Here is a 9,734-nt window from a genome sequence, read left to right on the forward strand (position 1 = left end):
TTTAATTTTATATTTTTAAACCTTAAATCTGTATAATTTTCCTTTCAGTAGGTGGTCAATAAACGATACCCATTTGTAAAGCATTCTCCTGGTTCACATGTAGGTGTGAAACATTGCTCTCTGTGTGCTCTGTAAACAGCCATTTTAGACATCTCTCTCCTTAACTACTGGTGTATTGCTGCTTGGTACAAAGTTTAATTTGCACTGGTGAAGAGATTCTCTAAACACATATTTGTGCTTGTTGTCACCAGAGTGAAAAGTTCTCAGAGAGAAATTTCCCTCAGGAAGGAGACCCTCAAGCCCATCGACCAGACCGAGACCACTGGATGCAATCAGCAAGAGGGTTTATTATCAGGATACACAGGCACCTGTGGGTGCTTCAGTCAACTCGGGGGACTGGCACGCACCTCGGAACCAGGGACGGGTTTTTTATAGGGTTCTGGGGAGCAGAAGCAAGCATACAGAAGCAGATGCATGGTTACAGGGACATAATTGGTGGATTCTAATGAGGGGAGGGTTCAGCCCGGGGGCAAGTTCCCTGGCTGCCTTCCTGGAACATAACGGCTGACTCGGCCCTCCACCAGGGTGTGGGACCTCTCCCGGGGCTTTCCATTTCCCCCTTTTGCTGCCAGGCACTCAACCACAAACATCCTGTTTGGCAGCTGCCATGTTCTCAGTGTTCTGATCCTTCCCTGAACCAGTCATCTAAGTACAGCCTTGCAAAATGGTGTTACTGCTGCTAAGCCGGGGTCTCTCCTTCCCCCATTTTTTTTCTGCTAACTTTGAGTGAAATCTTTCACTCGACTTGGTTAAGAGATCTCTGTTTCCTGTTGTCTCAGCCTATGGTACTGTTGTGTCAGTACGAGAGTCTGAATGACTGAAAGTCTATCCCTCATGAACTGTACCAGCCTGTTAAGGATACAGGCTCCAAAAAGGAGAATTAGGAGAAGATTAAGTAGACAGGAGGGTAGCAAATCAAGGGGATCGGTTAAACCACCCCTTGAACCACCCTTGTTGGGAATCAAACAGCTTTTGTCTCTGGGCCAAGCATTCTCGAAGCTTAGCCATATTATCTCTTACTATTCTGGTATGGTCTGCATAGAAACAACACTCTTCTTTTAGAGCAGCACACAATCCACCCTCGAGGAGGAACAACATATCTAGCCCCGTCTGTTTTGGAGGACCATCTCAGACAACGATGTCAAGGACTTTTCTAATGCACTCACAGACTCTTCTATAGCTTTAAGATCTGCATTCATGGCTGCTTGTAGCTGACGGAAATGACCAGTTTCTGTGAGTGCAGTGGTCCCGGTCCCTATACCCACAGCCACTCCCCCCAAGGTGATTCTTCCTAGGAGCAAAGCTAAGGTCAGGGTGGCAGGCTCTCGTCGGAATCGAGTCTGTCTCTCAAAAAACGAGTATATATACTCAGGTTCATGGTAGGTGACTTTGGGCCAGATTTCTACCAATACAAAATAGTCAGAGGATTGATTGAGGACTGTGGCCAGGATGCAGGGTGTTAGTCCGGTGTTGCAGGCCCAGTACGTGCCTCTTGGGGCTGTCAGGAAGTAGTTTCCAGTGGGAACTCTGAGTGGCGTTGCAGAGGGTCTGGTGTGTGGGGGGTATGCTCCCCAAGCAGAGCCCTCGTCCTGAGACCTCGGGCAGAGTTAGTTTGTGGCTAGGGGTATTGGCACAGCTGTCCAGGGCAGCGGTCAGGTTGGTATAGTTTCCAATGACTGCCACCCCTTCATAATAGGGTGGACTGGAAACGAGGCACAACCAGCACTCCTGAGTCCTAGAAGGATCTGAATAATTGAGAGCCAGACATGCACTGGTAACCAAATTGAATAGTCGATCTCCGGTGCCTGGTGACGGGGAGGTCGGAATGGTGGAGCCCCCCGTCGTGGAGAAGGGGTTTGTAGGGGTGCTACCAGGGGCCTGAGTGACTTTAGGCAATGACGGGGGTCCGGCCTGTGCTGGGAGCGAGGGAGGTTTCTGATCTTGTAGAACTAGGTTGGGTCCAATGGGTTGAGTGGCCAGGGGAGAGACCTGTCTATTCAGAGAGAACAGGCCCAAGGGGTCGGTCCCCGTGATGTATAAGCGCAGGCCCCAAGATTTGGGCCCGTCCCAAGTCACTCTCTTACCTGAGTCGGTGAAGTGGAGGACGAGGGGATTGCATTTCCCGTCCCATTTACACGAGGTGTAAGGAGAACGACCGTCTCGTTTCAGAGTGATCAGGTCCCAAGAGGAGGATGGCTTCCAATACGCATCCCCAGTGGTCTCACATCCCCACTGGGCACAGTACCCACTCCCCGGCCCTCCACACTGCCGGCTCACTCTGTGTCCAGGGCAAACGTAGATCCCCTTGTTGTGGGATGCCGGGCCGCAACCATAGTAGGTGGTTGAGGGATGCCAATTATGGGTAGTGCCAGGCTCCCACTTGTAGTCCAAAGTATAAGGTAGGGAAGGCATCGGCCAACATCCCCCTTACGGAGGTAGCATTAGCCACCCCTCCCGTCATGAGATTAGTGACTGTCCAGGTAATGTTATAAATGTGGTGGGGGCTCATTCCCCTACCGACTCCGGGCCACAAAAGGGCTAGGAGGAGCCACGTAGGAGTTTTAGCTTTAAGGGGTTTGGGGTGCGTTGAACTTTCCATGTCTGGGGTGTAGCATTGTAATTAGTCGATTCTTCAGGCCAGGCTGCCTTGACATGTGACTCGTGGATCCAGGCCGTGATCCCGTCTACCTTTAGGGCTGTTGGGGTAGTCAGGAGGACGGTGTAGGGTCCTTTCCACCGTGGCTCGAGATTCTTGGTCTGATGTCTGCGCACCCACACGGTGTCTCCAATCTGGAACGGGTATGGCACCACCAGACACTCAAGCTGGTCCTGATAAGCAGTGGCCAGGGGTTTCCAGACGTCTCTCTGCATGATCTGTAGGGCCTGCAGATGGGCCCTCAGAGAAGGGCTGTTAGCAAAATCAGCAATGTTTGAATAAAAGAAATGGATAAATGGGGGTGGTGCTCCATACATTATTTCAAAAGGAGTTAGACCATGGGGGCCCGGGGTGTTCCGGACCCGATATAGAACTAGGGGAAGGAGGGCCACCCAGTCCTTTGAGCTAGTTGCAAGCGTAAGTTTAGATAAAGTCTCCTTAATTGTTCTATTCATGCGTTCTACTTGTCCTGAACTCTGGGGTCTACAGGCACAATGTAATTTCCAATCAATCCCCAGTAATTTGGCCACCAATTGACTTACTTGGGAGACGAAAGCGGGTCCGTTGTCCGACCCCAACACTTGAGGCATGCCATACCTGGGAAAGATTTCTTCAAGGAGCTTCTTGGTGACCATCTTTGCAGTCTCGTGCTTTGTGGGGAAGGCTTCGACCCATCCTGAGAAGGTGTCTACAAACACTAGAAGATACTTGTGTCCATACATACATGGTCTAATTTCAGTAAAATCAATTTCCCAATGGGTGCCGGGGTGGCGTCCCCTAGGACGAACTCCTTGTCCAATCATGGTTTTTCCCGGGTTAACCTGAGCGCACGCTTGGAAACTCTCAGTCACCTTTTGTATTGCTCTGTCCCGATTTAAGAGACACAGGTTCATCTCTTCTTGATCTAGTAAGGTTTTCATCTTCTTAAACCCCAAATGGGTTAATTTATGTAAAAAGGAGATCAATTCAAAAGTCATATTTATTGGCATAACTGTTCTTCCTTTGTAGACCCACTGTTTTAGTTGAGGGTAGTAGACGGCCCCCATTTTTTCTAGGAGCCCTATATCCTCATGGGTATAAACCCAACTTGTCTGTCCCACCTGTGGGGACGTGGGTTGGTCTGGGATATTTAAGGGCAGAATTTGTTTGCTCATGGCCGCTTCTCGCGCCGTGGCGTCGGCCAGCCGGTTTCCTCGTGCCTCTGGGTTGTGCCCTTTTTGGTGTCCTGGACAATGTATAATACTCAGTCTTTTGGGTAAGAATAGGGCTGCTAAGAGGGCCAGAATTTCAGCCTTGTTCTTGATGTCCTTACCCTCGGATGTGAGCAGCCCCTGCCTTCGGTAGATCTCCCCGTGGATGTGTGCCGTGGCAAAGGCATAACAGCTGTCTGTATACACATTTAGCCTCTTACCTTTTGCCATCTTGAGCGCTTGAGTCAAGGTGATGAGTTCAGCCCGTTGTGCAGAGGTACCAGCAGGCAGGGCTCTCGCCCAAAACACTTTGTCCTCCGTAGTGACTGCAGCTCCAGCTTTTCACTCCCCGTCTACCAAGAAGCTGCTGCCATCCGTGTACCATGTGTGGTCAGCGTTCTGGAGAGGTTGGTCCGATAGGTCGAGCCTGGTTCCATGTACTTCTGCGAGGATTTGTAGGCAGTCATGCTGTTCTGCCTCCTCTGGTAGAGGAAGCAGGGTGGCAGGATTGAGAGCGACTACGGGCCCAAACTGAACCCGCTCTACATCCAGTAACAAGGCTTGGTAGTGGGTCATGCGGGAATTAGAGAGCCAACGGTCAGGGGGCTGCTTTATCAAGGCCTCCACTGCATGGGGTGCCAGGATGGTGAGTGGCTGTCCCAAGGTCAATTTTCCAGCGTCTTTGGTCAGGACGGCAATAGCTGCCACCATACTCAGGCACGGTGGCCAGCCGGAGGCCACGGGGTCCAATTTCTTAGACAGGTAGGCTATAGGGAGCTTCCAGGGTCCCAACCTTTGTGTTAGGACCCCTTTAGCATACCCTTGTTTCTCGTCTATGAACAGTTCAAAGGGTTTGGTGATGTCAGGGAGACCCAAGGCAGGGGAGGACAATAAGGCCTGTTTGATGTTATCAAATGCCTCTTGTTGCTCTGCCCCCCACTGGAAGAGCACCCCCAGTTTAGTGAGAGGGTATAGGGGGGCTGTCATCTCAGCAAACCTGGGAATCCAGAGGCGGCAGAATCCCGCCGTCCCTAAGAACTCCCGTAGCTGTCGGCCATTCTTGGTGGCAGGGATGCCGGCCACAGTCTGTTTCCTGGCCGGGGTCAGCCATCACTGTCCATTCTGTAGCTGATATCCTAAATAAGTAACCTGGGTCTGGCAAATTTGAGCCTTTTTGGCAGAGGCTCGATAGCCTAATTGTCCCAAAGTCTGTAAAAGGGATTCGGTTCCCTGGTGACATGCAGTTTCAGAAGTGGCCGCTAGGAGAAGGTCATCTACATACTGCAAGAGTATGAGGGTGGGGTGCTGAACTCGAAAGTCAGCTAAGTCCCGGTGTAAGGCCTCATCAAAGAGCGTTGGGCTGTTTTTGAATCCTTGAGGCAGTCTTGTCCAAGTTAACTGTCCCAAAAGCCCTATTTCAGGGTCTTTCCACTCAAAGGCAAATAAGGGTTGGCTTTCCGGGCTCAGCCAGAGGCAAAAGAAGGCATCCTTCAGGTCTAAAACCGTATACCAAGTATATGTAGGGGGCAGGGTCTTCAGAAAGAAGATCTATGAGAGAATTTGAATCTGCCGGGAGGACAGGTTTAGAGGAGGAAGTCTTAGAAGGCTCTGATTTAGTTAGAGTAGGGTAGAGAGAGGAAGACGTGGCCAGAGGTCCAGGCGGGGCCGAGGGGACAGGATGGGGGTTGAGGGGGGGCCAATTCGGGTCTATGAAGGGTTCCACCCAAGTGGGGGGGTCAAATGCGAGACTCTCCCAGGTGATGATATAAGGAACCTGGTCAGGATGTCCATGGAAGACCCGATCTTTAACCTGTAAAATAATGATCTTATTAAATGTGCCGTTCACCGGCCAGCCCGCTCCGAAAGTGGGCCACTCAGAGGTGCAGAGGGTCTGCCATTTTCCTTTTTTGACCTCGACGGATTGATTGTTTGCCCGGTCGCGGACGTCCTTCCAATGGTCAAGAGTAAGACTTAAGGGCGTTGTTAGAGACTGTCCCATGTTAGTTCTAAAGAAAATTAGGACACAGAGAAGACAAACAATTCCAACAGTTAAACAAGCAACAGACAGACGTGCCGTGCGGCTTCGGTACCAAACTGAAAGCAAAAAGTCAGATGGAGGTGGCGAGGGTCCGGGGCCCTCTGAAAGCAAAGATGCAGACAGAGGTGCCGTATGTCCAGATCCTTCTCCTCCAACCAGAGTCACGTATCCCTCCGATACAGATTGAGCCCCGAAAAGCCGGGCTCCAAGCACCCTTGGAACATCTTCCAGGGCTGCGGGGCGAGAAATCCAAGCTCGTCAGTTCCTTCTCCGTCCTGCCCAGATTCAAAACAACCCAGATCTGAGTCAAACTAGCTGAGCGCTTACAGAACAGGACAAGACAGAATAGGGCAAGATGAGACAGAATCAGACAGACGCGGGCCTGCTTACCTCGGTGGGTGGTCGGTGGTCTCTGGGTGGAGGATCTCCGATCCCGGACAAGCCCCCAAATGAAGAGTTCTCAGAGAGAACTTTCCCTCAGGAAGGAGACCCTCAAGCCCATCGACCAGACCGAGACCACTGGATGCAATCAGCAAGAGGGTTTATTATCAGGATACACAGGCACCTGTGGGCGCTTCAGTCAACTCAGGGGACTGGCGCACCCCGCGGAACCAGGGATGGGTTTTTTATAGGGTTCTGGGGAGCAGAAGCAAGCATACAGAAGCAGATGCATGGTTACAGGGACATAATTGGTGGATTCTAATGAGGCGAGGGTTCAGCCCAGGGGCAAGTTCCCTGGCTGCCTTCCTGAAACATAACGGCTGACTCGGCCCTCCACTAGGGTGTGGGACCTCTCCCGGAGCTTTCCATTTCCCCCTTTTGCTGCCAGGCACTCAACCACAAACATCCAGTTTGGCAGCTGCCGTGTTCTCAGTGTTCTGACCCTTCCCTGAACCAGTCATCTAAATACAGCCTTGCAAAATGGCTTTACTGCTGCTAAGCTGGGGTCTCTCAAGAGGAAAAGGGACTAAGCCGAGTTGGGCAATGGTGGAGCAGGACTTTAACCCAGCAGATAGGAGGCAGAGGCAGGCTGGTCTCTGAGTTCATGGGCAACCTGGTTTACAGAATGAGTTCCAGGACAGCCAAGGCTACAGACACACAAGAAAACCTGTTTCAAAAAACAAAAGAATAACAGTACACGTGTGCGCACATACACTCACACAACAAACAAAAAAGAAAGAATGAGAGAAGAAAAAGGGGACCAGGAATTGGAAGCATTGGTTTAATCTTGGCACTATTGATATTTTAGATCAGGCCTTGAGAAACAAACAACAAGAACCAGAACAAAACAAAACAAAACAAAAAAAAATCCAGGGGTTGGGGATTTAGCTCAGTGGTAGAGCACTTGCCTAGAAAAGCGCAAGGCCCTGGGTTGGTCCCCAGCTCTGAAAAAAAAAAAAAAAAAAAAAAAAAAACAAAAACAAAACAAAACAAAACAAAAAAAAACCAGGGCTTTCTAAGGCAACAGTCACATAGAGTGGCTGTCAAGATTTTATGTTAACAAAATCAGCTTTTAAAAGAGTTTTTCTTGAAGGAATGTTAGAAAGGACTGATAGAGCTTGAGGGGCTTGAGACCCCATATGAACAACAATGCCAACCAACCAGAGCTTCCAGGGACTAAGCCACTACCCAAAGACTATACATGGACTGACCCTGGACTCTAACCTCATAGGTAGCAATGAATAGCCTAGTAAAATCACCAGTGGAAGGGGAAGCCCTTGGTCCTGCCAAGACTGAACCCCCAGTGAACGTGATTGTTGGGGGAGAGGGCCACACCCATATAGAAGGGGAGAGGGAGGGGTTGGGGGATGTTGGCCCGGAAACCGGGAAGGGGAATAACAATTGAAATGTAAATAAGAAATACTCAAGTTAATAAAGATGGAAAAAAAAGGAGTTTTTCTTTCATGTGTATGAGTGTTTTGCCTGCTCTATGTCTCTGTGTTGGATCCCCTCACTGTTTGTTATGGCCATGTGAGTTCTGAGCATTCTGGGTCCTCTGAAAGAGCTGCCAGTGCTACCTGATGAGCCTCCCCTCCCGCCCCAGAAAGTCCATTTAAAAAAATGCCTGAAGGCTGTTAACGCACCACAGTCATAGGGCACTGCCATACCAACAGGAATAGAATCCAACAATTCACCAAAGAGAATAAGTCAGTGGGGACAAATGATCAGTCAATTGTGCTATGTGGGTATCTCAGGCTATGTAGCATTCCGACCACAATCTCACTAACAGAGTGTCTAAGCCCAGCAATTTCAGTCACAAAGCTAAAGCTAAGACAGAAGAAGAATTCAAATTCAGGTAGTGAAAGGGGAAGGAGAGAATAGGGGCTGGATTCATAGTTTCAATGTCAAGAACATATTTCCAATAATAGGAGCAAGGTAGGACAGAGTGGCAGGTGCTTGCCCTCCTCGGTCCCTATCAGTTTTTCTTGCCCTTCTCTCCTCCTGGAACTTCTGCCTTCACCTTGCTTCTCCTTACGGGTGCTCCTGGGGAGGAGGAAACTTGTGCTACTGCACCTGGCTACTAAGCAGGCTCTTTCAGAAATCCTACTTTACATCCAAATTTGTCTTAACTTATATCCACACCAGGGTATGAGAGTATCCACATTATTCTCACCAATGTCATTCATCCATAAATTAAGCAAATTGGTAACGTAGATTTATGGAGAATAATACACTGTTTCTGCTTCGTTATTAACTTTGAGCATGAATAAAATGTGGTGGACATTTATGCAATTGTGTGAATTTATTTGCATATACTCTAAAGTGTTGGCGTCTTGTTCATTTTAAAATAACTCTTGGGGTGGGGATTTAGCTCAGTGGTAGAGCGCTTGCCTAGCAAGTGCAAGGCCCTGGGTTCGGTCCCCAGCTCCGAAAAAAAGAAAAAAAAAAACTCTTATTTGTCCTTACATTGTATTATATAAATACTTTTGCCCCTAATTTGTATGCATGAGCCCCTGCTTCTGAATTAAGGGTCCAAAAAGACGATGGTCCATTTTATCTGTGGACAGCGTCCAACGTATAAAAGAGAAAACACACACTGTACTTTGCGGAATTATTCTTAAGATTAGCTAATGAAAGCAAAGCATCTCTTTTGTATTGTCTGTCACAGAACATGTCAATCATTTTATACAACCAAAAAGTTTTGCTCTTGATCTAAAAATCACACAATTCCACTTTAGAGTTTAGAAACACCAGAACTAGAGATCCAGAATCTCTGAAAGATAAACAATGGTTGGCAATTACTGAACTGAGGATGTGAGCTCTGATTGTTAAGTCTCTGAGCCCAAATCACAGCGATAACGCTTGCAATCAGCTTGCGCCAGTTGTCCCCAAGCAGGTCCGGTTACTAATTTCTTCTCACTTTGAATTTTAGAACTTGTGGTGAAAAGGACGAAAGTCCGAAGTAGAGAGAGCACGGGTGTCCCGCATCTCCTTCAGAGAGGTTAGCTGGCTTCTGATTTTAGACAGCAGCTGCTCTGGAGGCTACAGCGGGTTGGAAATGCAGAAGTACAGCCAGAAGGGTAGGGCGGGCTCTGTCGCTCCGCTCGCGCTGGGATCAGCATTTGGAGGTGAAATACGGTGTCCGCCGCTGGTTTTGGCCGGTGCAAACCGGAGCGCCGCGTCAGTTGAGCTGTGGTGTGAGTCGCCTCCTGAGGCCAGCAGCAGAGCGTTCTTTGGACAGCGTCCGAGCGCAGGATTCCAGCCGGGAGCAGAGTCGCTCCGCCACTTCCGGCACGCCCTTGGGCCTGGGCTCGGACCCCAGCAGCGCGCATGCGCAGAGATGAGGCTC

The 9,734-nt window shown here is 49.5% G+C and overlaps 1 pseudogene; it reads right to left on the bottom strand.

Annotated features, from left to right (window-relative positions):
- Positions 1-781: 781 nt before the first annotated feature.
- Positions 782-2,569, bottom strand: LOC116896057 (annotated as a pseudogene).
- Between the last annotated feature and the right edge of the window lie 7,165 nt (positions 2,570-9,734).

Source organism: Rattus rattus, chromosome 3 (assembly GCF_011064425.1).
Source record: "Rattus rattus isolate New Zealand chromosome 3, Rrattus_CSIRO_v1, whole genome shotgun sequence".
NCBI lineage: Eukaryota > Metazoa > Chordata > Mammalia > Rodentia > Muridae > Rattus > Rattus rattus.